The 27,234-nt window shown below is 43.2% G+C and overlaps 10 non-coding genes across 10 annotated transcripts; all 10 read left to right on the top strand.

The window, feature by feature from the left end:
* Positions 1–1,416: 1,416 nt before the first annotated feature.
* trnav-cac (transfer RNA valine (anticodon CAC)) lies at positions 1,417–1,489 on the top strand. The gene has a single exon. It is a non-coding gene; the product is annotated as a tRNA-Val (tRNA).
* A 2,672-nt stretch (positions 1,490–4,161) lies between these two features.
* Positions 4,162–4,234, top strand: trnav-cac (transfer RNA valine (anticodon CAC)). Its single transcript has one exon. It is a non-coding gene; the product is annotated as a tRNA-Val (tRNA).
* A 2,671-nt stretch (positions 4,235–6,905) lies between these two features.
* Positions 6,906–6,978, top strand: trnav-aac (transfer RNA valine (anticodon AAC)). Its single transcript has one exon. It is a non-coding gene; the product is annotated as a tRNA-Val (tRNA).
* Positions 6,979–9,652: 2,674 nt separating this feature from the next.
* trnav-aac (transfer RNA valine (anticodon AAC)) lies at positions 9,653–9,725 on the top strand. The gene has a single exon. It is a non-coding gene; the product is annotated as a tRNA-Val (tRNA).
* Positions 9,726–12,399: 2,674 nt separating this feature from the next.
* Positions 12,400–12,472, top strand: trnav-cac (transfer RNA valine (anticodon CAC)). The gene has a single exon. It is a non-coding gene; the product is annotated as a tRNA-Val (tRNA).
* Positions 12,473–15,149: 2,677 nt separating this feature from the next.
* Positions 15,150–15,219, top strand: trnav-aac (transfer RNA valine (anticodon AAC)). The gene has a single exon. It is a non-coding gene; the product is annotated as a tRNA-Val (tRNA).
* Positions 15,220–17,890: 2,671 nt separating this feature from the next.
* trnav-aac (transfer RNA valine (anticodon AAC)) lies at positions 17,891–17,963 on the top strand. Its single transcript has one exon. It is a non-coding gene; the product is annotated as a tRNA-Val (tRNA).
* A 2,674-nt stretch (positions 17,964–20,637) lies between these two features.
* On the top strand, positions 20,638–20,710 carry trnav-cac (transfer RNA valine (anticodon CAC)). The gene has a single exon. It is a non-coding gene; the product is annotated as a tRNA-Val (tRNA).
* Positions 20,711–23,387: 2,677 nt separating this feature from the next.
* trnav-aac (transfer RNA valine (anticodon AAC)) lies at positions 23,388–23,457 on the top strand. The gene has a single exon. It is a non-coding gene; the product is annotated as a tRNA-Val (tRNA).
* A 2,671-nt stretch (positions 23,458–26,128) lies between these two features.
* trnav-aac (transfer RNA valine (anticodon AAC)) lies at positions 26,129–26,201 on the top strand. The gene has a single exon. It is a non-coding gene; the product is annotated as a tRNA-Val (tRNA).
* The last annotated feature ends 1,033 nt before the right edge of the window (positions 26,202–27,234 follow it).

The raw sequence follows: 27,234 nt of genomic DNA on the forward strand, positions 1-27,234 counted from the left end.
TTTTCCAACTGGCCAGCTACCTTCAGGGATCTGTGGACAAGCAATCCCAGTTACCTTTGTTCCTCTACACTTCTCAATGTCATACCAGTTGATGTGTATTCCCTTTCCTTGTTAGCCCTCCACAAATGCGCTATCACTAACATCTCTGGATTAAATTCCATTTGCCACTGCTCTACCCCCTTATCTGTTGATTGATATCTTCCTGGAGTCTCCAGCTTTCTTCTTCATTATCAACCCACTGCCTATTTTAATAACACCTGAAAACTTCGTAATCATAACACCTATATTCAAGTTTAGATCATTGATAAATACCATAAAAAGCAATGGATCTGGCACTGAAAACTGCGGAACCCCACTGGAATCATCCTTCCAGTCACAAAAACACCCATCAAACATTACACTTTGCTTACTGCCTCTGAGCCAAATTTGGATCCAATATGCCACTTCGCCCTGAATCACATGGGCATTTACTTAGAAAATGCATAATCATTAAATGTTATCCTGCCTTCATGGGAAAACATCATTAATTGACTGATGATCTTCATTTGCACAACTAAAGAAATGTTAACTGAAGGAGAGTCCTTAATTGAATAACTTATCTGTGCTCTGCACTTTACCTCTGAATCCATAAACGATATTGGACAGTGTGCTTTAGAAGTCTGCTTCAAAATGTTCCTTGCTGGTAACATGTACATGGGACGTTGGAAACAGTGAAATAGACTGTAGTGCAAGGGACTGGTTATTGTGAAACAGCAAAGAAAATATACATTCTGGAAGAATACCATCGAAAAGAAGTGTGACCCTAACAGGGAAAAAGAAGATGAAGTGCTGAGCCCTTTTCAGCAACAAATTCTTTTCCCAAACATTTTTCTGACCGAATCTTCACAAAACAAAAATGATGCTTTCAAAGTCATTAAACCCCTATTTTCGTGCACACAAATCTTCTGAATCAGATGCCTCTCGTTGTGCCGACTGAATCCATGTCCCTTTCAATATTCTGCTGACATGCACACTATTAAATGTGCCACTAACTTATACAATCAAAGAATAAGGGAATGGTTGCAGCCCGTCGAGCCCATGCCAACTCTCAACAAGTCTCACTCCCCTGTCATTTACACACAGCTGTGCAATTTTTTTCATTCGGATATTTATCCAACTCGTTTTGAAAGATAAGAATGAGTCTGACTCCACCGTCCTTTAGAGCAGTGTATTCCAGATTTTAACCACTTGCTGAGGAATGGCCACTCCTGTTCCGATGTATAAAGGCAGAGAAACACGGGATCAATTCGTGCCACACTCACAACCTTGCTAAATTTCGCACCGTCATTCTATTCTCGTGACACAAGCTCCATAAGTGTAGTCCAGCTGTTGAGGTTAAAGCTCTGGTTATGTTCCCAACAATGCTACTGCCACAGCGTTTCCGTAGTGTAGTGGTTATCACGTTCGCCTCACACGCGAAAGGTCCCCGGTTCGAAACCGGGCGGAAACATTATGCAAACGTGTTCAATTAATGATTAGATAAAATAAAATCATTCATATTAGTGGTTCAATATTAACAGAGTGCAGTGTCTCACGATGCTGGTCCATTTGCTGATTTCTCTCTGCCGTTCTGTTCACACTCAAATTCTTCACAGTGTCTCTCACTCCCTCCCGTTTCCAGCCGTGACGCTGGAGAAACCATATCTCAAAGCTGCACATTCCGTGCATTCAGGTCAGCTGTCAGCTTTTATTAAAGGATCCTGCCACGCCACCAAGCTTCACAACAGAAAATTAAAGCCACAAACAAACCCATCGACTAATCGCTCTTCCCCAGCTCCAGAATGAGTGAGGGCGGGACAAGCCCTAACTTCCGCTCCCACACTCTCCAATCAGCCGCTGCCGGCGGAAAGCGGAGAATGCAGCATCAAACAGCGGTTTACCGCCCTTCAGTGGGCTGCAAAATGCCACCGTTCGAGACAACGCTCCCCGTACACCGAACAGCAGCCTCATAAGATGCTTCATCTCAGCTTCCTGAGTTCGAGCCCCAGCTTGCACGAACACTTCTTCACTGGAAACACCATTAATTATCTGGTTGCCACGTTTTGCATCATGAAAGTAATCCTAACCGATAATTATATAATCATAGAGGTTTACAGCATGGAAGGAGTCATTTAAGCCCATCGTATCTGCACCGGCCAACAAATGCCCAGTTTTAGGTGTGTCCCCCTGCAACTTATTGCATTTCATGTGCACATCTAAGAACTTGTTAAATGTGGTGAGGGTTTCTGCCTGCACCACACTTTCAGGCAGTGAGTTTGAGACCCCCACAATCATCTGCATGCAGAATGTTCACTTCAAATCCCCTTTAACCCTTACACTAATTACTTTGAAATTATGCAGCCTGGTTGTTGACCACTCCGCTATATGAAATAGACCCTTTTAAACAACAATATCTAGGCCCCTCCTATTTTTATACACCTCAATACTGTCGCCCATCAGCCTCCTCTGTTCCAAGGAAAACAAACCCATCCTATCCAATCTGTCCTCATAGCAAAGTTGCTCCACTCCCGGCAACAACTACGTAAATCTCCTCTGTACCCTCTCCAGCGTATTCACGTCCTTCCTTCAATGCGGTGACTAGAACTGCACGCAGTACTCCAGCTGTGGCCTAACCAGAATTTTATACAGTTCTAGCATAACCCACTTGCTGTTCTGTTCCTTGCTTCTGCCAATAAATGCTACCATTCCATATGACTTCTTAACCAACTTTTCCAACTGGCCAGCTACCTTCAGGGATCTGTGGACAAGCAATCCCAGTTTCCTTTGTTCCTCTACACTTCTCAATGTCATACCAGTTGATGTATATTCCCTTTCCTTGTTAGCCCTCCACAAATGCGCTATCACTAACATCTCTGGATTAAATTCCATTTGCCACTGCTCTACCCTCTTATCTGTTGATTGATATCTTCCTGGAGTCTCCAGCTTTCTTCTTCATTATCAACCCACTGCCTATTTTAATAACACCTGAAAACTTCGTAATCATAACACCTATATTCAAGTTTAGATCATTGATAAATACCATAAAAAGCAATGGATCTGGCACTGAAAACTGCAGAACCCCACTGGAATCATCCTTCCAGTCACAAAAACACCCATCAAACATTACCCTTTGCTTACTGCCTCTGAGCCAAATTTGGATCCAATATGCCACTTCGCCCTGAATCACATGGGCATTTACTTAGAAAATGCATAATCATTAAATGTTATCCTGCCTTCATGGGAAAACATCATTAATTGACTGATGATCTTCATTTGCACAACTAAAGAAATGTTAACTGAAGGAGAGTCCTTAATTGAATAACTTATCTGTGCTCTGCACTTTACCTCTGAATCCATAAACCATTTTGGACAGTGTGCTTTAGAAGTCTGCTTCAAAATGTTCCTTGCTGGTAACATGTACATGGGACGTTGGAAACAGTGAGATAGACTGTAGTGCAAGGGACTGGTTATTGTGAAACAGCAAAGAAAATATACATTCTGGAAGAATACCATCGAAAAGAAGTGTAACCCTAACAGCCAAAAAGAAGATGAAGTGCTGAGCCCTTTTAAGCAAAAAATTCTTTTCCCAAACATTTTTCTGACCGAATCTTCACAAAACAAAAATGATGCTTTTAAAGTCATTAAACCCGAATTTTCGTGCACCCAAATCTTCTGAATCAGATGCCTCTCGTTGTGCCGACTGAATCCATGTCCCTTTCGATATTCTGCTGACATGCACACTATTAAATGTGCCACTAACTTATACAATCAAAGAATAAGGGAATGGTTGCAGCCCGTCGAGCCCATGCCAACTCTCAACAAGTCTCACTCCCCTGTCATTTACACACAGCTGTGCAATTTTTTTCATTCGGATACTTATCCAACTCGTTTTGAAAGATAAGAATGAGTCTGACTCCACCGCCCTTTAGAGCAGTGTATTCCAGATTTTAACCACTTGCTGAGGAATGGCCACTCCTGTTCCTCTGTATAAAGGCAGAGAAACACGGGATCAATTCCTGCCACACTCACAACCTTGCTAAATATAGCACCGTCATTCTATTCTCGTGACACAAGCTCCATCAGTGTAGTGCAGCTGTTGAGGTTAAAGCTCTGGTTATGTTCCCAACAATGCTACTGCCTAGAATTTCCGTAGTGTAGTGGTTATCACGTTCGCCTCACACGCGAAAGGTCCCTGGTTCGAAACCGGGAGGAAACATTATGCAAACGTGTTCAATTAATGATTAGCTAAAATTAAATCATTCATATTCGTGGTTCAATATTAACAGAGTGCAGTGTCTCACGATGCTGGTCCATTTGCTGATTTCTCTCTGCAGTTCTGTTCACACTCAAATTCTTCACAGTGTCTCTCACTCCCTCCCGTTTCCAGCCCTGACGCTGGAGAAACCATATCTCAAAGCTGCACATTCCGTGCATTCAGGTCAGCTGTGAGAGATATTAAAGGATCCTGCCACGCCACCAAGCTTCACAACAGAAAATTAAAGCCACAAACAAACCCATCGACTAATCGCTCTTCCCCAGCTCCAGAATGAGTGAGGGCGGGACAAGCCCGAACTTCCGCTCCCACACTCTCCAATCAGCCGCTGCCGGCGGAAAGCGGAGAATGCAGCATCAAACAGCGGTTTACCGCCCTTCACTGGGCTGCAAAATGCCACCGTTCGAGACAACGCCCCCCGTACACCGAACAGCAGCCTCATAAGATGCTTCATCTCAGCTTCCTGAGTTCGAGCCCCAGCTTGCACGAACACTTCTTCACTGGAAACACCATTAATTATCTGATTGCCACGTTTTGCATCATGAAAGTAATCCTAACCGATAATTATATAATCATAGAGGTTTACAGCATGGAAGGAGTCATTTAAGCCCATCGTATCTGCACCGGCCAACAAATGCCCAGTTTTAGGTTTGTCCCCCTGCACCTTATTGCATTTCATGTGCACATCTAAGAACTTGTTAAATGTGGTGAGGGTTTCTGCCTGCACCACACTTTCAGGCAGTGAGTTTGAGACCCACACAAACATCTGCATGCAGAATGTTCACTTCAAATCCCCTTTAACCCTTACACTAATTACTTTGAAATTATGCAGCCTGGTTGTTGACCACTCCGCTATATGAAATAGACCCTTTTAAACAACAATATCTAGGCCCCTCCTATTTTTATACACCTCAATACTGTCGCCCATCAGCCTCCTCTGTTCCAAGGAAAACAAACCCATCCTATCCAATCTGTCCTCATAGCAAAGTTGCTCCACTCCCGGCAACAACTACGTAAATCTCCTCTGTACCCTCTCCAGCGTATTCACGTCCTTCCTTCAATGCGGTGACTAGAACTGCACGCAGTACTCCAGCTGTGGCCTAACCAGAATTTTATACAGTTCTAGCATAACCCACTTGCTGTTCTGTTCCTTGCTTCTGCCAATAAATGCTACCATTCCATATGACTTCTTAACCAACTTTTCCAACTGGCCAGCTACCTTCAGGGATCTGTGGACAAGCAATCCCAGTTTCCTTTGTTCCTCTACACTTCTCAATGTCATACCAGTTGATGTATATTCCCTTTCCTTGTTAGCCCTCCACAAATGCGCTATCACTAACATCTCTGGATTAAATTCCATTTGCCACTGCTCTACCCCCTTATCTGTTGATTGATATCTTCCTGGAGTCTCCAGCTTTCTTCTTCATTATCAACCCACTGCCTATTTTAATAACACCTGAAAACTTCGTAATCATAACACCTATATTCAAGTTTAGATCATTGATAAATACCATAAAAAGCAATGGATCTGGCACTGAAAACTGTGGAACCCCACTGGAAACATCCTTCCAGTCACAAAATCACCCATCAAACATTACCCTTTGCTTCCTGCCTCTGAGCCAAATTTGGATCCAATTTGCCACTTCGCCCTGAATCACATGGGCTTTTATTTAGAAAATGCATAATCATTAAATGTTATCCTGCCTTCATGGGAAAACATAATTAATTGACTGATGATCTTCATTTGCACAACTAAAGAAATGTTAACTGAAGGAGAATCCTTAATTGAATAACTTATCTGTGCTCTGCACTTTACCTCTGAATCCATAAACCATATTGGACAGTGTGCTTTAGAAGTCTGCTTCAAAATGTTCCTTGCTGGTAACATGTACATGGGACGTTGGAAACAGTGAGATAGACTGCAGTGCAAGGGACTGGTTATTGTGAAACAGCAAAGAAAATATACATTCTGGAAGAATACCATCGAAAAGAAGTGTGGCCCTAACAGCCAAAAAGAAGATGAAGTGCTGAGCACTTTTCAGCAAAAAATTATTTTTCAAACATTTCTCTGACCGAATCTTCACAAAAGAAAAATGATGCTTTTAAAGTCATTAAACCCGAATTTTCGTGCACCCGAATCTTCTGAATCAGATGCCTCTCGTTGTGCCGACTGAATCCATGTCCCTTTCAATATTCTGCTGACATGCACACTATTAAATGTGCCACTAACTTATAGAATCAAAGAATAAGGGAATGGATGCAGCCCGTCGAGCCCATGCCAACTCTCAACAAGTCTCACTCCCCTGTCATTTACCCACAGCTGTGCAATTTTGTTCATTCGGATACTTATCCAACTCCGTTTTGAAAGATAAGATTGAGTCTGACTCCACCGCCCTTTAGAGAAATGTATTCCAGATTCTAACCACTTGCTGAGGAATGGCCACTCCTGTTCCTATGTATAAAGGCAGAGAAACACGGGATCAATTCCTGCCACACTCACAACCTTGCTAAAAAAAGCACCGTTATTCGATTCTTGTGACACAAGCTCCAGAAGTGTAGTCCAGCTGTTGAGGTTAAAGCTCTGGTTATGTTCCCAACAATGTTACTGCACAGCGTTTCTGCAGTGTAGTGGTTATCACGTTCGCCTAACACGCGAAAGGTCCCCGGTTCGAAACCGGGTGGAAACATTATGCAAACGTGTTCAATTAATGATTAGATAAAATTAAATCATTCATCTTAGTGGTTCAATGTTAACAGAGTGCAGTGTCTCACGATGCTGTTCCATTTGCTGATTTCTCTCTACAGTTCTGTTCACTCTCAAATTCTACACAGTGTCTCTCACTCCCTCCCGTTTCCAGCACTGACGCTGGAGAAACCATATCTCAAAGCTGCACATTCCGTGCATTCAGGTCAGCTGTGAGAGATTATTAAAGGATCCTGCCACGCCACCACGCTTCACAACAGAAAATTAAAGCCACAAACAAACCCATCGACTAATCGCTCTTCCCCAGCTCCAGAGTGAGTGAGGGCGGGACAAGCCCTAACTTCCGCTCCCACACTCTCCAATCAGCCGCTGCCTGCGGAAAGCGGAGAATGCAGCATCAAACAGCCGTTTACCGCCCTTCACTGGGCTGCAAAATGCCACCGTTCGAGACAACGCACCTCGTGCTCCGAACAACAGCCTCACAAGATGCTTGATCTCAGCTTCCTGAGTTCGAGCCCCAGCTTGCACGAACACTTCTTCAGTGGAAACAGCATTAATTATCTGATTGCCACGTTTTGCATCATGAAAGTAATCCTAACCGATAATTATATAATCATAGAGGTTTACAGCATGGAAGGAGTCATTTAAGCCCATCGTTTCTGCACCGGCCAACAAATGCCCAGTTTTAGGTGTGTACCCCTGCACCTTATTGCATTTCATGTGCACATCTAAGAACTGGTTAAATGTGGTGAGGGTTTCTGCCTGCACCACACTTTCAGGCAGTGAGTTTGAGACCCCCACAAACATCTGCATGCAGAATGTTCACTTCAAATCCCCTTTAACCCTTACACTAATTACTTTGAAATTATGCAGCCTGGTTGTTGACCACTCCACTATGTGAAATAGAGCCTTTTAATCAACAATATCTAGGCCCCTCCTATTTTTATACACCTCAATGCTGTCGCCCATCAGCCTCCTCTGTTCCAAGGAAAACAAACCCATCCTATTCTATCTGTGCTCATAGCAAAGTTGCTCCACTCCCGGCAACATCTACGTAAATCTCCTCTATACCCTCTCCAGCGTATTCACGTTCTTCCATCAATGCGGTGAACAGAACTGCATGCAGTACTCCAGCTGTGGCCGAACCAGAATTTTATACAGTTCTAGCATAACCCACTTGCTGTTCTGTTCCTTGCTTCTGCCAATAAATGCAACCATTCCATATGACTTCTTAACCAACTTTTCCAACTGGCCAGCTACCTTCAGGGATCTGTGGACAAGCAATCCCAGTTACCTTTGTTCCTCTGCACTTCTCAATGTCATACCAGTTGATGTGTATTCCCTTTCCTTGTTAGACCTCCACAAATGCGCGATCTCTCACATCTCTGGTTTAAATTCAATTTGCCACTGCTCTACCCACTTATCAGTTGATTGATATCTTCCTGGAGTCTCCAGCTTTCTTCTTCATTATCAACCACACTGCCTATTTTAATAACACCTGAAAACTTCGTAATCATAACACTTATATTCAAGTTTAGATCATTGATAAATACCATAAAAAGCAATGGATCTGGCACTGAAAACTGTGCAACATCACTGGAAACATCCTTCCAGGCAAAAAAACACCCATCAAACATTACCCTTTGCTTCCTGCCTGTGAGCCAAATTTGGATCCAATTTGCCACTGCGCCCTGAATCACATGGGCTTTTACTTAGAAAATGCATAATCATTAAATGTTATCCTGCCTTCATGGGAAAACATCATTAATTGACTGATGATCTTCATTTGCACAACTGAAGAAGTGTTAACTGAAGGAGAGTCCTTAATTGAATAACTTATCTGTGCTCTGCACTTTAGCTCTGAATCCATAAACCATTTTGGACACTGTGCTTTAGAAGTCTGCTTCAAAATGTTCATTGCTGGTAACATGTACATGAGACGTTGGAAACAGTGAGATAGACTGTAGTGCAAGGGACTGGTTATTGTGAAACAGCAAAGAAAATATACATTCTGGAAGAATACCATCGAAAAGAAGTGTGGCCCTAACAGCCAAAAAGAAGATGAAGTGCTGAGCCCTTTCAGCAAAAAATTATTTTTCAAACATTTCTCTGACCGAATCTTCATAAAAGAAAAATGATGCTTTTAAAGTCATTAAAACCTGAATTTTCGTGCATCCGAATCTTCTGAATCAGATGCCTCTCGTTGTGTCGACTTAATCCATGTCCCTTTCAATATTCTGCTGACATGCGCACTATTAAATGTGCCACTAACTTATAGAATCAAAGAATAAGGGAATGGATGCAGCCCGTCGAGCCCATGCCAACTCTCAACAAGTCTCACTCCCCTGTCATTTACCCACAGCTGTGCAATTTTTTTCATTCGGATACTTATCCAACTCCGTTTTGAAAGATAAGATTGAGTCTGACTCCACCGCCCTTTAGAGAAGTGTATTCCAGATTCTAACCACTTGCTGAGGAATGGCCACTCCTATTCCTATGTATAAAGGCAGAGAAACACGGGATCAATTCCTGCCACACTCACAACCTTGCTAAATATAGCACCGTTATTCTATTCTCGTGACACAAGCTCCAGAAGTGTAGTCCAGCTGTTGAGGTTAAAGCTCTGGTTATGTTCCGAACAATGTTACTGCCACAGCGTTTCTGTAGTGTACTGGTTATCACGTTCGCCTAACACGCGAAAAGTCCCCGGTTCGAAACTGGGCGGAAACATTATGCAAACGTGTTCAATTAATGATAAGATAAAATTAAATCATTCATATTAGTGGTTCAATGTTAACAGAGTGCAGTGTCTCACGATGCTGTTCCATTTGCTGATTTCTCTCTGCAGTTCTGTTCACACTCAAATTCTACACAGTGTCTCTCACTCCCTCCCGTTTCCAGCCCTGACGCTGGAGAAACCATATCTCAAAGCTACACATTCCGTGCATTCAGGTCAGCTGTGAGAGATTATTAAAGGATCCTGCCACGCCACCACGCTTCACAACAGAAAATTAAAGCCACAAACAAACCCATCGACTAATCGCTTTTCCCCAGCTCCAGAGTGAGTGAGGGCGGGACAAGCCCTAACTTCCGCTCCCACACTCTCCAATCAGCCGCTGCCGGCGGAAAGCGGAGAATGCAGCATCAAACAGCGGTTTACCGCCCTTCACTGGGCTTCAAAATGCCACCGTTCGAGACAACACTCCACCTGCTCCGAACAACAGCCTCACAAGATGCTTGATCTCAGCTTCCTGAGTTCGAGCCCCAGCTTGCACGAACACTTCTTCACTGGAAACACCATTAATTATCTGATTGCCACGTTTTGCATCATGAAAGTAATCCTAACCGATAATTATATAATCATAGAGGTTTACAGCATGGAAGGAGTCATTTAAGCCCATCGTATCTGCACCGGCCAACAAATGCCCAGTTTTAGGTGTGTACCCCTGCACCTTATTGCATTTCATGTGCACATCTAAGAACTGGTTAAATATGGTGAGGGTTTCTGCCTGCACCACACTTTCAGGCAGTGAGTTTGAGACCCCCACAAACATCTGCATGCAGAATGTTCACTTCAAATCCCCTTTAACCCTTACACTAATTACTTTTAAATTATGCAGCCTGGTTGTTGACCACTCCACTATGTGAAATAGACCCTTTTAATCAACAATATCTAGGCCCCTCCTATTTTTATACACCTCAATGCTGTCGCCCATCAGCCTCCTCTGTTCCAAGGAAAACAAACCCATCCTATTCAATCTGTCCTCATAGCAAAATTGCTCCACTCCCGGCAACATCTACGTAAATCTCCTCTGTACCCTCTCCAGCGTATTCACGTTCTTCCATCAATGCGGTAAACAGAACTGCACGCAGTACTCCAGCTGTGGCCTAACCAGAATTTAATACAGTTCTAGCATAACCCACTTGCTGTTCTGTTCCTTGCTTCTGCCAATAAATGCAACCATTCCATATGAATTCTTAATCAACTTTTCCAACTGGTCAGCTACCTTCAGGGATCTGTGGACAAGCAATCCCAGTTGCCTTTGTTCCTCTATACTTCTCAATGTCATACCAGTTGATGTGTATTCTCTTTCCTTGTTAGCCCTCCACAAATGCGCGATCTCTCACTTCTCTGGATTAAATTCCATTTGCCACTGCTCTACCCCCTTATCAGTTGATTGATATCTTCCTGGAGTCTCCAGCTTTCTTCTTCATTATCAACCACGCTGCCTATTTTAATAACACCTGAAAACTTCGTAATCATAACACCGATATTCAAGTTTAGATCATTGATAAATACCATAAAAAGCAATGGATCTGGCACTGAAAACTGTGGAACCCCACTAGAAACATCCTTCCAGTCACAAAAACACCCATCAAACATTACCGTTTGCTTCCTGCCTCTGAGCCAAATTTGATCCAATTTGCCACTGCGCCCTGAATCACATGGGCTTTTACTTAGAAAATGCATAATCATTAAATGTTATCCTGCCTTCATGGGAAAACATCATTAATTGACTGATGATCTTCATTTGCACAACTAAAGAAATGTTAACTGAAGGAGAGTCCTTAATTGAATAACTTATCTGTGCTCTGCACTTTACCTCTGAATCCATAAACCATTTTGGACACTGTGCTTTAGAAGTCTGCTTCAAAATGTTCCGTGCTGGTAACATGTAGATGGGACGTTGGAAACAGTGAGATAGACTGTAGTGCAAGGGACTGGTTATTGTGAAACAGCAAAGAAAATATACATTCTGGAAGAATACCATCGAAAAGAAGTGTGGCCCTAACAGCCAAAAAGAAGATGAAGTGCTGAGCCCTTTTCAGCAAAAAAATCTTTGCCCAAACATTTCTCTGACCGAATCTTCACCAAACAAAAATGATGCTTTTAAAGTCATTAAACCCGAATTTTCGTGCACCCGAATTTTCTGAATCAGATGCCTCTCGTTGTGCCGACTGAATCCATGTCCCTTTCAATATTCTGCTGACAAGCACACTATTAAATATGCCACTAACTTATAGAATCAAAGAATAAGGGAATGTTTGCAGCCCGTCGAGCACATGCCAACTCTCAACAAGTCTCACTCCCCTGTCATTTACCCACAGCTGTGCAATTTTTTTCATTCGGATACTTATCCAACTCCGTTTTGAAAGATAAGATTGAGTTTGACTCCACCGCCCTTTAGAGCAGTGTATTCCAGATTCTAACCACTTGCTGAGGAATGGCCACTCCTGTTCCGATGTATAAAAACAGAGAAACACAGGATCAATTCCTGCCACACTCACAACCTTGCTAAATAAAGCACCGTCATTCTATTCTCGTGACACAAGCTGCAGAAGTGTAGTCCAGTTGTTGAGGTTGAAGCTCTGGTTATGTTCCCAACAATCGTGCTGCCGCAGCGTTTCCGTAGTGTAGTGGTTATCACATTCGCCTCACACGCGAAAGGTACCCGGTTCCAAACCGGGTGGAAACATTATGCAAACGTGTTCAATTAATGATAAGATAAAATTAAATCATTCATATTAGTGGTTCAATATTAACAGAGTGCAATGTCTCACGATGCAGTTCCATTTGATGATTTCTCTCTGCAGTTCTGTTCACACTCAAATTCTACACAGTGTCTCTCACTCCCTCCCGTTTCCAGCCCTGACGCTGGAGAAACCATATCTCAAAGCTGCACATTCCGTGCATTCAGGTCAGCTGTGAGAGATTATTAAAGGATCCTGCCACGCCACCACGCTTCACAACAGAAAATTAAAGCCACAAACAAACTCATCGACGAATCGCTCTTCCCCAGCTCCAGAGTGAGTGAGGGCGGGACAAGCCCTAACTTCTGCTCCCACACTCTCCAATCAGCCGCTGCCGGCGGAAAGCGGAGAATGCAGCATCAAACAGCGGTTTACCGCCCTTCACTGATCTGCAAAATGCCACCGTTCGAGACAACGCTCCCCGTACACCGAACAGCAGCCTTATAAAATGCTTCATCTCAGCTTCCTGAGTTCGAGCCCCAGCTTGCACGAACACTTCTTCAATGGAAACACCATTAATTATCTGATTGCCACGTTTTGCATCATGAAAGTAATCCTAACCGATATTTATATAATCATAGAGGTTTACAGCATGGAAGGAGTCATTTAAGCCCATCGTATCTGCACCGGACAACAAATGCCCAGTTTTAGGTGTGTCCCCCTGCACCTTATTGCATTTCATGTGCACATCTAAGAACTTGTTAAATGTGGTGAGGGTTTCTGCCTGCACCACACTGACAGGCAGTGAGTTTGAGACCCCCACAAACATCTGCATGCAGAATGTTCACTTCAAATCCCCTTTAACCCTTACACTAATTACTTTTAAATTATGCATCCTGTTTGTTGACCACTCCACTATGTGAAATAGACTCTTTTAATCAACAATATCTAGGCCCCTCCTATTTTTATACACCTCAATGCTGTCGCCCATCAGCCTCCTCTGTTCCAAGGAAAACAAACCCACCCTATCCAATCTGTCCTCATAGCAAAGTTGCTCCACTCCCGGCAACATCTACGTAAATCTCCTCTGTACCCTCTCCAGCGTATTCACGTCCTTCCTTCAATGCGGTGACTAGAACTGCACGCAGTACTCCAGCTGTGGCCTAACCAGAATTTTATACAGTTCTAGCATAACCCACTTGCTGTTCTGTTCCTTGCTTCTGCCAATAAATGCAACCATTCCATATGACTTCTTAACCAACTTTTCCAACTGGCCAGCTACCTTCAGGGATCTGTGGACAAGCAATCCCAGTTACCTTTGTTCCTCTACACTTCTCAATGTCATACCAGTTGATGTGTATTCCCTTTCCTTGTTAGCCCTCCACAAATGCGCGATCTCTCACATCTCTGGTTTAAATTCAATTTGCCACTGCTCTACCCCCTTATCAGTTGATTGATATCTTCCTGGAGTCTCCAGCTTTCTTCTTCATTATTAACCACACTGCCTATTTTAATAACACCTGAAAACTTCGTAATCATAACACTTATATTCAAGTTTAGATCATTGATAAATACCATAAAAAGCAATGGATCTGGCACTGAAAACTGTGGAACCCCACTGGAAACATCCTTCCAGTCACAAAAACACCCATCAAACATTACCCTTTGCTTCCTGCCTCTGAGCCAAATTTGGATCTAATATGCCACTTCCCCCTGAATCACATGGGCTTTTACTTAGAAAATGCATAATCATTAAATGTTTTCCTGCCTTCATGGGAAAACATCATTAATTGACTGATGATCTTCATTTGCACAACTAAAGAAATGTTAACTGAAGGAGAGTCCTGAATTGAATAACTTATCTGTGCTCTGCACTTTACCTCTGAATCCATTAAACATTTTGGACACTGTGCTTTAGAAGTCTGCTTCAAAATGTTCATTGCTGGTAACATGTACATGAGACGTTGGAAACAGTGAGATAGACTGCAGTGCAAGGGACTGGTTATTGTGAAACAGCAAAGAAAATATACATTCTGGAAGAATACCATCGAAAAGAAGTGTGGCCCTAACAGCCAAAAAGAAGATGAAGTGCTGAGCCCTTTTCAGCAAAAAATTCTTTTTCAAACATTTCTCTGACCGAATATTCACAAAAGAAAAATGATGCTTTTAAAGTCATTAAACCCGAATTTTCATGCACCGGAATCTTCTGAATCAGATGCCTCTCGTTGTGCCGACTGAATCCATGTCCCTTTCAATATTCTGCTGACATGCACACTATTAAATGTGCCACTAACTTATAGAATCAAAGAATAAGGGAATGGATGCAGCCCGTCGAGCCCATGCCAACTCTCAACAAGTCTCACTCCCCTGTCATTTACCCACAGCTGTGCAATTTTTTTCATTCGGATACTTATCCAACTCCGTTTTGAAAGATAAGATTGAGTCTGACTCCACCGCCCTTTAGAGAAGTGTATTCCAGATTCTAACCACTTGCTGAGGAATGGCCACTCCTGTTCCTATGTATAAAGGCAGAGAAACACGGGATCAATTCCTGCCACACTCACAACCTTGCTGAATATAGCACCGTTATTCGATTCTCGTGACACAAGCTCCAGAAGTGTAGTCCAGCTGTTGAGGTTAAAGCTCTGGTTATGTTCCCAACGATGTTACTGCACCAGCGTTTCCGTAGTGTAGTGGTTATCACGTTCGCCTAACATGCGAAAGGTCCCCGGTTCGAAACCGGGTTGAACATTATGCAAACGTGTTCAATTAATTATAAGAAAAAATTAAATCATTCAGATTAGTGGTTCAATGTTAACAGAGTGCAGTGTCTCACGATGCTGTTCCATTTGCTGATTTCTCTCGACAGTTCTGTTCACACTCAAATTCTACACTGTGTCTCTCACTCGCTCCCGTTTCCAGCCCTGACGCTGGAGAAACCATATCTCAAAGCTGCACATTCCGTGCATTCAGGTCAGCTGTGAGAGATTATTAAAGGATCCTGCCACGCCACCACGCTTCACAACAGAAAATTAAAGCCACAAACAAACCCATCGACTAATCACTCTTCCTCAGCTCCAGAGTGAGTGAGGGCGGGACAAGCCCGAACTTCCGCTCCCACACTCTCCAATCAGCCGCTGCCGGCGGAAAGCGGAGAATGCAGCATCAAACAGCGGTTTACCGCCCTTCACTGGGCTGCAAAATGCCACCGTTCCAGACAACGCTCCCCGTGCTCCGAACAGCAGCCTCATAAGATGCTTCATCTCAGCTTCATGAGTTCGAGCCCCAGCTTGCACGAACACTTCTTCACTGGAAACAGCATTAATTATCTGATTGCCACGTTTTGCATCATGAAAGTAATCCTAACCGATAATTATATAATCATAGAGGTTTACAGCATGGAAGGAGTCATTTACGCCCATCGTATCTGCACCGGCCAACAAATGCCCAGTTTTAGGTGTGTTCCCCTGCACCTTATTGCATTTCATGTGCACATCTCAGAACTGGTTAAATGTGGTGAGGGTTTCTGCCTGCACCACACTTTCAGGCAGTGTGTTTGAGACCCCCACAAACATCTGCATGCAGAATGTTCACTTCAAATCCCCTTTAACCCTTACACTAATTACTTTTAAATTATGCAGCCTGGTTGTTGACCACTCCACTATGTGAAATAGACCCTTTTAATCAACAAAATCTAGGCCTCTCCTATTTTTATACACCTCAATGCGGTCGCCCATCAGCCTCCTCTTTCCAAGGAAAACAAACCCATCCTATCCAATCTGTCCTCATAGCAAAGTTGCTCCACTCCCGGCAACATCTACGTAAATCTCCTCTGTACCCTCTCCAGCGTATTCACGTTCTTCCTTCAATGCGGTGACCAGAACTGCACGCAGTACTCCAGCTGTGGCCTAACCAGAATTTTATACAGTTCTAGCACAACCCACTTGCTGTTCTGTTCCTTGCTTCTGCCAATAAATGCAACCATTCCATATGACTTCTTAATCAACTTTTCCAACTGGTCAGCTACCTTCAGGGATCTGTGGACAAGCAATCCCAGTTACCTTTGTTCCTCTACACTTCTCAATGTCATACCAGTTGATGTGTATTCCCTTTCCTTGTTAGCCCTCCACAAATGCGCGATCTCTCACATCTCTGGATTAAATTCAATTTGCCACTGCTCTACCCCCTTATCAGTTGATTGATATCTTCCTGGAGTCTCCAGCTTTCTTCTTCATTATCAACCACACTGCCTATTTTAATAACACCTGAAAACTTCGTAATCATAACACCTATATTCAAGTTTAGATCATTGATAATTACCATAAAAAGCAATGGATCTGGCACTGAAAACTGTGGAACCCCACTGGAAACATCCTTCCAGTCACAAAAACACCCATCAAACATTACCTTTTGCTTCCTGCCTCTGAGCCAAATTTGGATCCAATTTGCCACTTCGCCCTGAATCACATGGGCTTTTACTTAGAAAATGCATAATCATTAAATGTTATCCTGCCTTCATGGGAAAACATCATTAATTGACTGATGATCTTCATTTGCACAACTAAAGAAATGTTAACTGAAGGAGAATCCTTAATTGAATAACTTATCTGTGCTCTGCACTTTACCTCTGAATCCATAAACCATTTTGGACACTGTGCTTTAGAAGTCTGCTTCAAAATGTTCATTGCTGGTAACATGTATACGAGACGTTGGAAACAGTGAGATAGACTGCAGTGCAAGGGACTGGTTATTGTGAAACAGCAAAGAAAATATACATTCTGGAAGAATACCATCGAAAAGAAGTGTGGCCCTAACAGCCAAAAAGAAGATGAAGTGCTGAGCCCTTTTCACCAAAAATTATTTTTCAAACATTTCTCTGACCGAATCTTCACAAAAGAAAAATGATGCTTTTAAAGTCATTAAACCCGAATTTTCATGCACCGGAATCTTCTGAATCAGATGCCTCTCGTTGTGCCGACTGAATCCATGTCCCTTTCAATATTCTGCTGACATGCACACTATTAAATGTGCCACTAACTTATAGAATCAAAGCATAAGGGAATGGATGCAGCCCGTCGAGCCCTTGCCAACTCTCAACAAGTCTCACTCCCCTGTCTTTTACCCACAGCTGTGCAATTTTTTTCATTCGGATACTTATCCAACTCCGTTTTGAAAGATAAGATTGAGTCTGACTCCACCGCCCTTTAGAGAAGTGTATTCCAGATTCTAACCACTTGCTGAGGAATGGCCACTCCTGTTCCTATGTATAAAGGCAGAGAAACACGGGATCAATTCCTGCCACACTCACAACCTTGCTAAATATCGCACCGTCATTCTATTCTCGTGACACAAGCTCCAGAAGTGTCGTCCAGCTGTTGAGGTTAAAGCTCTGGCTATGTTCCCAACAATCTTAATGCCACAGCGTTTCCGTAGTGTAGTGGTTATCACGTTTGCCTAACACGCGAAAAGTCCCCGGTTCGAAACCGGGCGGAAACATTATGCAAACGTGTTCAATTAATGATAAGATAAAATTAAATCATTCATATTAGTTGTTCAATGTTAACAGAGTGCAGTGTCTCACGATGCTGTTCCATTTGCTGATTTCTCTCTGCAGTTCTGTTCACACTCAAATTCTACACAGTGTCTCTCACTCCCTCGCGTTTCCAGCCCTGACGCTGGAGAAACCATATCTCAAAGCTGCACATTCCGTGCATTCAGGTCAGCTGTGAGAGATTATTAAAGGATCCTGCCACGCCACCACGCTTCACAACAGAAAATTAAAGCCACAAACAAACCCATCGACTAATCGCTCTTCCTCAGCTCCAGAGTGAGTGAGGGCGGGACAAGCCCTAACTTCCGCTCCCACACTCTCCAATCAGCCGCTGCCGGCGGAAAGCGGAGAATGCAGCATCAAACAGCGGTTTACCGCCCTTCACTGGGCTGTAAAATGCCACCGTTCCAGACAACGCTCCCCGTGCTCCGAACAGCAGCCTCATAAGATGCTTCATCTCAGCTTCCTGAGTTCGAGCCCCAGCTTGCACGAACACTTCTTCACTGGAAACAGCATTAATTATCTGATTGCCACGTTTTGCATCATGAAAGTAATCCTAACCGATAATTATATAATCATAGAGGTTTACAGCATGGAATGAGTCATTTACGCCCATCGTATCTGCACCGGCCAACAAATGCCCAGTTTTAGGTGTGTACCCCTGCACCTTAATGCATTTCATGTGCACATCTAAGAACTGGTTAAATGTGGTGAGGGTTTCTGCCTGCACCACACTTTCAGGCAGTGAGTTTGAGACCTCCACAAACATCTGCATGCAGAATGTTCACTTCAAATCCCCTTTAAACCTTACACTAATTACTTTTAAATTATGCAGCCTGGTTGTTGACCACTCCACTATGTGAAATAGACCCTTTTAATCAACAATATCTAGGCCTCTTCTATTTTTATACACCTCAATGCGGTCGCCCATCAGCCTCCTCTGTTCCAAGGAAAATAAACCCATCCTATCCAATCTGTCCTCATAGCAAAGTTGCTCCTCTCCCGGCAACATCTACGTAAATCTCCTCTGTACCCTCTCCAGCGTATTCACGTTCTTCCTTCAATGCGGTGACCAGAACTGCACGCAGTACTCCAGCTGTGGCCTAACCAGAATTTTATACAGTTCTAGCACAACCCACTTGCTGTTCTGTTCCTTGCTTCTGCCAATAAATGCAACCATTCCATATGACATCTTAATCAACTTTTCCAACTGGTCAGCTACCTTCAGGGATCTGTGGACAAGCAATCCCAGTTGCCTTTGTTCCTCTATACTTCTCAATGTCATACCAGTTGATGTGTATTCTCTTTCCTTGTTAGCCCTCCACAAATGCGCGATCTCTCACTTCTCTGGATTAAATTCCATTTGCCACTGCTCTACCCCCTTATCAGTTGATTGATATCTTCCTGGAGTCTCCAGCTTTCTTCTTCATTATCAACCACGCTGCCTATTTTAATAACACCTGAAAACTTCGTAATCATAACACCGATATTCAAGTTTAGATCATTGATAAATACCATAAAAAGCAATGGATCTGGCACTGAAAACTGTGGAACCCCACTAGAAACATCCTTCCAGTCACAAAAACACCCATCAAACATTACCGTTTGCTTCCTGCCTCTGAGCCAAATTTGATCCAATTTGCCACTGCGCCCTGAATCACATGGGCTTTTACTTAGAAAATGCATAATCATTAAATGTTATCCTGCCTTCATGGGAAAACATCATTAATTGACTGATGATCTTCATTTGCACAACTAAAGAAATGTTAACTGAAGGAGAGTCCTTAATTGAATAACTTATCTGTGCTCTGCACTTTACCTCTGAATCCATAAACCATTTTGGACACTGTGCTTTAGAAGTCTGCTTCAAAATGATCCTTGCTGGTAACATGTAGATGGGACGTTGGAAACAGTGAGATAGACTGTAGTGCAAGGGACTGGTTATTGTGAAACAGCAAAGAAAATATACATTCTGGAAGAATACCATCGAAAAGAAGTGTGGCCCTAACAGCCAAAAAGAAGATGAAGTGCTGAGCCCTTTTCAGCAAAAAAATCTTTGCCCAAACATTTCTCTGACCGAATCTTCACCAAACAAAAATGATGCTTTTAAAGTCATTAAACCCGAATTTTCGTGCACCCGAATTTTCTGAATCAGATGCCTCTCGTTGTGCCGACTGAATCCATGTCCCTTTCAATATTCTGCTGACAAGCACACTATTAAATATGCCACTAACTTATAGAATCAAAGAATAAGGGAATGTTTGCAGCCCGTCGAGCACATGCCAACTCTCAACAAGTCTCACTCCCCTGTCATTTACCCACAGCTGTGCAATTTTTTTCATTCGGATACTTATCCAACTCCGTTTTGAAAGATAAGATTGAGTTTGACTCCACCGCCCTTTAGAGCAGTGTATTCCAGATTCTAACCACTTGCTGAGGAATGGCCACTCCTGTTCCGATGTATAAAAACAGAGAAACACAGGATCAATTCCTGCCACACTCACAACCTTGCTAAATAAAGCACCGTCATTCTATTCTCGTGACACAAGCTGCAGAAGTGTAGTCCAGTTGTTGAGGTTGAAGCTCTGGTTATGTTCCCAACAATCGTGCTGCCGCAGCGTTTCCGTAGTGTAGTGGTTATCACATTCGCCTCACACGCGAAAGGTACCCGGTTCCAAACCGGGTGGAAACATTATGCAAACGTGTTCAATTAATGATAAGATAAAATTAAATCATTCATATTAGTGGTTCAATATTAACAGAGTGCAATGTCTCACGATGCAGTTCCATTTGATGATTTCTCTCTGCAGTTCTGTTCACACTCAAATTCTACACAGTGTCTCTCACTCCCTCCCGTTTCCAGCCCTGACGCTGGAGAAACCATATCTCAAAGCTGCACATTCCGTGCATTCAGGTCAGCTGTGAGAGATTATTAAAGGATCCTGCCACGCCACCACGCTTCACAACAGAAAATTAAAGCCACAAACAAACTCATCGACGAATCGCTCTTCCCCAGCTCCAGAGTGAGTGAGGGCGGGACAAGCCCTAACTTCTGCTCCCACACTCTCCAATCAGCCGCTGCCGGCGGAAAGCGGAGAATGCAGCATCAAACAGCGGTTTACCGCCCTTCACTGATCTGCAAAATGCCACCGTTCGAGACAACGCTCCCCGTACACCGAACAGCAGCCTTATAAAATGCTTCATCTCAGCTTCCTGAGTTCGAGCCACAGCTTGCACGAACACTTCTTCAATGGAAACACCATTAATTATCTGATTGCCACGTTTTGCATCATGAAAGTAATCCTAACCGATATTTATATAATCATAGAGGTTTACAGCATGGAAGGAGTCATTTAAGCCCATCGTATCTGCACCGGACAACAAATGCCCAGTTTTAGGTGTGTCCCCCTGCACCTTATTGCATTTCATGTGCACATCTAAGAACTTGTTAAATGTGGTGAGGGTTTCTGCCTGCACCACACTGACAGGCAGTGAGTTTGAGACCCCCACAAACATCTGCATGCAGAATGTTCACTTCAAATCCCCTTTAACCCTTACACTAATTACTTTTAAATTATGCATCCTGTTTGTTGACCACTCCACTATGTGAAATAGACTCTTTTAATCAACAATATCTAGGCCCCTCCTATTTTTATACACCTCAATGCTGTCGCCCATCAGCCTCCTCTGTTCCAAGGAAAACAAACCCACCCTATCCAATCTGTCCTCATAGCAAAGTTGCTCCACTCCCGGCAACATCTACGTAAATCTCCTCTGTACCCTCTCCAGCGTATTCACGTCCTTCCTTCAATGCGGTGACTAGAACTGCACGCAGTACTCCAGCTGTGGCCTAACCAGAATTTTATACAGTTCTAGCATAACCCACTTGCTGTTCTGTTCCTTGCTTCTGCCAATAAATGCAACCATTCCATATGACTTCTTAACCAACTTTTCCAACTGGCCAGCTACCTTCAGGGATCTGTGGACAAGCAATCCCAGTTACCTTTGTTCCTCTACACTTCTCAATGTCATACCAGTTGATGTGTATTCCCTTTCCTTGTTAGCCCTCCACAAATGCGCGATCTCTCACATCTCTGGTTTAAATTCAATTTGCCACTGCTCTACCCCCTTATCAGTTGATTGATATCTTCCTGGAGTCTCCAGCTTTCTTCTTCATTATCAACCGCACTGCCTATTTTAATAACACCTGAAAACTTCGTAATCATAACACTTATATTCAAGTTTAGATCATTGATAAATACCATAAAAAGCAATGGATCTGGCACTGAAAACTGTGGAACCCCACTGGAAACATCCTTCCAGTCACAAAAACACCCATCAAACATTACCCTTTGCTTCCTGCCTCTGAGCCAAATTTGGATCTAATATGCCACTTCCCCCTGAATCACATGGGCTTTTACTTAGAAAATGCATAATCATTAAATGTTTTCCTGCCTTCATGGGAAAACATCATTAATTGACTGATGATCTTCATTTGCACAACTAAAGAAATGTTAACTGAAGGAGAGTCCTGAATTGAATAACTTATCTGTGCTCTGCACTTTACCTCTGAATCCATTAAACATTTTGGACACTGTGCTTTAGAAGTCTGCTTCAAAATGTTCATTGCTGGTAACATGTACATGAGACGTTGGAAACAGTGAGATAGACTGCAGTGCAAGGGACTGGTTATTGTGAAACAGCAAAGAAAATATACATTCTGGAAGAATACCATCGAAAAGAAGTGTGGCCCTAACAGCCAAAAAGAAGATGAAGTGCTGAGCCCTTTTCAGCAAAAAATTCTTTTTCAAACATTTCTCTGACCGAATATTCACAAAAGAAAAATGATGCTTTTAAAGTCATTAAACCCGAATTTTCATGCACCGGAATCTTCTGAATCAGATGCCTCTCGTTGTGCCGACTGAATCCATGTCCCTTTCAATATTCTGCTGACATGCACACTATTAAATGTGCCACTAACTTATAGAATCAAAGAATAAGGGAATGGATGCAGCCCGTCGAGCCCATGCCAACTCTCAACAAGTCTCACTCCCCTGTCATTTACCCACAGCTGTGCAATTTTTTTCATTCGGATACTTATCCAACTCCGTTTTGAAAGATAAGATTGAGTCTGACTCCACCGCCCTTTAGAGAAGTGTATTCCAGATTCTAACCACTTGCTGAGGAATGGCCACTCCTGTTCCTATGTATAAAGGCAGAGAAACACGGGATCAATTCCTGCCACACTCACAACCTTGCTGAATATAGCACCGTTATTCGATTCTCGTGACACAAGCTCCAGAAGTGTAGTCCAGCTGTTGAGGTTAAAGCTCTGGTTATGTTCCCAACGATGTTACTGCACCAGCGTTTCCGTAGTGTAGTGGTTATCACGTTCGCCTAACATGCGAAAGGTCCCCGGTTCGAAACCGGGTTGAACATTATGCAAACGTGTTCAATTAATTATAAGAAAAAATTAAATCATTCAGATTAGTGGTTCAATGTTAACAGAGTGCAGTGTCTCACGATGCTGTTCCATTTGCTGATTTCTCTCGACAGTTCTGTTCACACTCAAATTCTACACTGTGTCTCTCACTCGCTCCCGTTTCCAGCCCTGACGCTGGAGAAACCATATCTCAAAGCTGCACATTCCGTGCATTCAGGTCAGCTGTGAGAGATTATTAAAGGATCCTGCCACGCCACCACGCTTCACAACAGAAAATTAAAGCCACAAACAAACCCATCGACTAATCACTCTTCCTGAGCTCCAGAGTGAGTGAGGGCGGGACAAGCCCGAACTTCCGCTCCCACACTCTCCAATCAGCCGCTGCCGGCGGAAAGCGGAGAATGCAGCATCAAACAGCGGTTTACCGCCCTTCACTGGGCTGCAAAATGCCACCGTTCCAGACAACGCTCCCCGTGCTCCGAACAGCAGCCTCATAAGATGCTTCATCTCAGCTTCATGAGTTCGAGCCCCAGCTTGCACGAACACTTCTTCACTGGAAACAGCATTAATTATCTGATTGCCACGTTTTGCATCATGAAAGTAATCCTAACCGATAATTATATAATCATAGAGGTTTACAGCATGGAAGGAGTCATTTACGCCCATCGTATCTGCACCGGCCAACAAATGCCCAGTTTTAGGTGTGTTCCCCTGCACCTTATTGCATTTCATGTGCACATCTCAGAACTGGTTAAATGTGGTGAGGGTTTCTGCCTGCACCACACTTTCAGGCAGTGTGTTTGAGACCCCCACAAACATCTGCATGCAGAATGTTCACTTCAAATCCCCTTTAACCCTTACACTAATTACTTTTAAATTATGCAGCCTGGTTGTTGACCACTCCACTATGTGAAATAGACCCTTTTAATCAACAAAATCTAGGCCTCTCCTATTTTTATACACCTCAATGCGGTCGCCCATCAGCCTCCTCTTTCCAAGGAAAACAAACCCATCCTATCCAATCTGTCCTCATAGCAAAGTTGCTCCACTCCCGGCAACATCTACGTAAATCTCCTCTGTACCCTCTCCAGCGTATTCACGTTCTTCCTTCAATGCGGTGACCAGAACTGCACGCAGTACTCCAGCTGTGGCCTAACCAGAATTTTATACAGTTCTAGCACAACCCACTTGCTGTTCTGTTCCTTGCTTCTGCCAATAAATGCAACCATTCCATATGACTTCTTAATCAACTTTTCCAACTGGTCAGCTACCTTCAGGGATCTGTGGACAAGCAATCCCAGTTACCTTTGTTCCTCTACACTTCTCAATGTCATACCAGTTGATGTGTATTCCCTTTCCTTGTTAGCCCTCCACAAATGCGCGATCTCTCACATCTCTGGATTAAATTCAATTTGCCACTGCTCTACCCCCTTATCAGTTGATTGATATCTTCCTGGAGTCTCCAGCTTTCTTCTTCATTATCAACCACACTGCCTATTTTAATAACACCTGAAAACTTCGTAATCATAACACCTATATTCAAGTTTAGATCATTGATAATTACCATAAAAAGCAATGGATCTGGCACTGAAAACTGTGGAACCCCACTGGAAACATCCTTCCAGTCACAAAAACACCCATCAAACATTACCTTTTGCTTCCTGCCTCTGAGCCAAATTTGGATCCAATTTGCCACTTCGCCCTGAATCACATGGGCTTTTACTTAGAAAATGCATAATCATTAAATGTTATCCTGCCTTCATGGGAAAACATCATTAATTGACTGATGATCTTCATTTGCACAACTAAAGAAATGTTAACTGAAGGAGAATCCTTAATTGAATAACTTATCTGTGCTCTGCACTTTACCTCTGAATCCATAAACCATTTTGGACACTGTGCTTTAGAAGTCTGCTTCAAAATGTTCATTGCTGGTAACATGTATACGAGACGTTGGAAACAGTGAGATAGACTGCAGTGCAAGGGACTGGTTATTGTGAAACAGCAAAGAAAATATACATTCTGGAAGAATACCATCGAAAAGAAGTGTGGCCCTAACAGCCAAAAAGAAGATGAAGTGCTGAGCCCTTTTCACCAAAAATTATTTTTCAAACATTTCTCTGACCGAATCTTCACAAAAGAAAAATGATGCTTTTAAAGTCATTAAACCCGAATTTTCATGCACCGGAATCTTCTGAATCAGATGCCTCTCGTTGTGCCGACTGAATCCATGTCCCTTTCAATATTCTGCTGACATGCACACTATTAAATGTGCCACTAACTTATAGAATCAAAGCATAAGGGAATGGATGCAGCCCGTCGAGCCCTTGCCAACTCTCAACAAGTCTCACTCCCCTGTCTTTTACCCACAGCTGTGCAATTTTTTTCATTCGGATACTTATCCAACTCCGTTTTGAAAGATAAGATTGAGTCTGACTCCACCGCCCTTTAGAGAAGTGTATTCCAGATTCTAACCACTTGCTGAGGAATGGCCACTCCTGTTCCTATGTATAAAGGCAGAGAAACACGGGATCAATTCCTGCCACACTCACAACCTTGCTAAATATCGCACCGTCATTCTATTCTCGTGACACAAGCTCCAGAAGTGTCGTCCAGCTGTTGAGGTTAAAGCTCTGGCTATGTTCCCAACAATCTTAATGCCACAGCGTTTCCGTAGTGTAGTGGTTATCACGTTCGCCTAACACGCGAAAAGTCCCCGGTTCGAAACCGGGCGGAAACATTATGCAAACGTGTTCAATTAATGATAAGATAAAATTAAATCATTCATATTAGTTGTTCAATGTTAACAGAGTGCAGTGTCTCACGATGCTGTTCCATTTGCTGATTTCTCTCTACAGTTCTGTTCACACTCAAATTCTACACAGTGTCTCTCACTCCCTCCCGTTTCCAGCCCTGACGCTGGAGAAACCATATCTCAAAGCTGCACTTTCCGTGCATTCAGGTCAGCTGTGAGAGATTATTAAAGGATCCTGCCACGCCACCACGCTTCACAACAGAAAATTAAAGCCACAAACAAACCCATCGACTAATCGCTCTTCCTCAGCTCCAGAGTGAGTGAGGGCGGGACAAGCCCTAACTTCCGCTCCCACACTCTCCAATCAGCCGCTGCCGGCGGAAAGCGGAGAATGCAGCATCAAACAGCGGTTTACCGCCCTTCACTGGGCTGTAAAATGCCACCGTTCCAGACAACGCTCCCCGTGCTCCGAACAGCAGCCTCATAAGATGCTTCATCTCAGCTTCCTGAGTTCGAGCCCCAGCTTGCACGAACACTTCTTCACTGGAAACAGCATTAATTATCTGATTGCCACGTTTTGCATCATGAAAGTAATCCTAACCGATAATTATATAATCATAGAGGTTTACAGCATGGAATGAGTCATTTACGCCCATCGTATCTGCACCGGCCAACAAATGCCCAGTTTTAGGTGTGTACCCCTGCACCTTAATGCATTTCATGTGCACATCTAAGAACTGGTTAAATGTGGTGAGGGTTTCTGCCTGCACCACACTTTCAGGCAGTGAGTTTGAGACCTCCACAAACATCTGCATGCAGAATGTTCACTTCAAATCCCCTTTAAACCTTACACTAATTACTTTTAAATTATGCAGCCTGGTTGTTGACCACTCCACTATGTGAAATAGACCATTTTAATCAACAATATCTAGGCCTCTCCTATTTTTATACACCTCAATGCGGTCGCCCATCAGCCTCCTCTGTTCCAAGGAAAATAAACCCATCCTATCCAATCTGT

This window comes from Pristiophorus japonicus, chromosome 3 (genome assembly GCF_044704955.1).
Source record: "Pristiophorus japonicus isolate sPriJap1 chromosome 3, sPriJap1.hap1, whole genome shotgun sequence".
Classification (NCBI taxonomy): domain Eukaryota; kingdom Metazoa; phylum Chordata; class Chondrichthyes; family Pristiophoridae; genus Pristiophorus; species Pristiophorus japonicus.